Below are 1517 nucleotides of genomic sequence, written 5' to 3' on the forward strand. Positions count from 1 at the left end.
CAGAAATAGAAAACACTCTGAAAGGGCAGAGGAGTAGAATAGATAAGATGGAAGGAAGAATCAGTGAGCTGGAAGACAAGTCTCTCAATACCACTAAGATGGAAGAACAAACACAAAAAAAGATTAAAAATTTCGGAGGAAGGTCTAAAATTCATGTTGGATAACATGAAGAGGGTGGGGATTGGACTCAGGAGAGCTTGGGAGCTGGGGAGGGGGGCAATTTACAGGGAGGGAGAGAGAAGTGGAGAAACGGGGCAGATGGAAGAACAATTGGGCATGTTTGAATGGGCCAAATGGGACAGAGATAAAGGACGATATATGCACAGCCCTGGAACTGCAGGGTTCTGAGATACAGGGATTGAGTCATGGTTGTAATGGGGGGCAGAATAGTGTCAAGATGCTTGGCTGTTTTTTGAATCTGGTTTTCCTTGCATTATAATATAGAGTAGACACTGGAGGGGGAGAGAAAGGAATAGTAAGAAACATCACACTAGAAGGCTTGTAAGTCCGTCTTCTGCCTATAACTGATTGAAATACCTAAAATGGGTCTACAGCGTACCCAGTGAACGAGGCTTCCTGTGGAGCCTTTGCAATATATAAAACTATAGGTAGAAACCAGAACCACATGCAGATCACCAGAGATGAGAAATCTCCACTTGAAAGGACGAGCTGACCAGCTTGGAGCGGCGAGAAGAACAAAAGATACTTCTCGAATGAAAGACCTACAGGAAAAATATGAAACAATGGAGGCAGATGAGCGGTTACTACAGGAACAAATGGGTCGCTTCCCTAGGAGACATTGGGGCAGGTGGTCAGGTCCTCTCAACGCAGGCCCCCTTCCAAGACTGAGACTCAGTGGAAATGCACGCTCTGATTGGTGACCACACGCATCACCGATGGGGAGAAGTGGGGCAAAGGCAGCAATGAAGCAGCGAGCTAAGCCTTACAATATTCAGTGGGCTTCTGTGGACCCGGCTGGGGACTTGGTTAGCAAGTAGTGTGAGGAGACCTGGGGACTCCTGGGCCCAGAGTCAGTGGTGTGGCCACAGAGGACTCAAGTGGGAAATGGAGCTGCCGGTTGATGGGAAGAGAGGGCATGTGCACAAGAACACCCACATGGGCAGATGGTACCCATGTGACCTGGACCGGATGACTGGATGATCGGAGTTCAACCAGGAGAAGAAAGAAGAGGGGGCAGGGAAAAAAAAAGATTGAGCTGATACAATCTGATGAACTTGACCTATACCAATGAATGCAGTGACTCAAAAGAGGCAACAAATCCTTACAACAAGAAACATTCCCACCCCATCCACACACAGAGTGGACAGAGATGGGCAACTTGGACATTGGATACCCAAATGGGGAGTGGGGGAGTACAAAGGCAAGAAGTGACCGGCTTACAAGCTTTCAAGAGGGAACCTAGAGCTAGGGGGCATGGAGGAAGGCAGACTCACCAGTGAGTACTATCCAATCTGTCTGAGTGGAGCTGATGAAATGAAATGCATATGGGTAACTCA

Source organism: Chrysochloris asiatica, unplaced genomic scaffold (genome assembly GCF_000296735.1).
Source record: "Chrysochloris asiatica unplaced genomic scaffold, ChrAsi1.0 scaffold00222, whole genome shotgun sequence".
NCBI lineage: Eukaryota > Metazoa > Chordata > Mammalia > Afrosoricida > Chrysochloridae > Chrysochloris > Chrysochloris asiatica.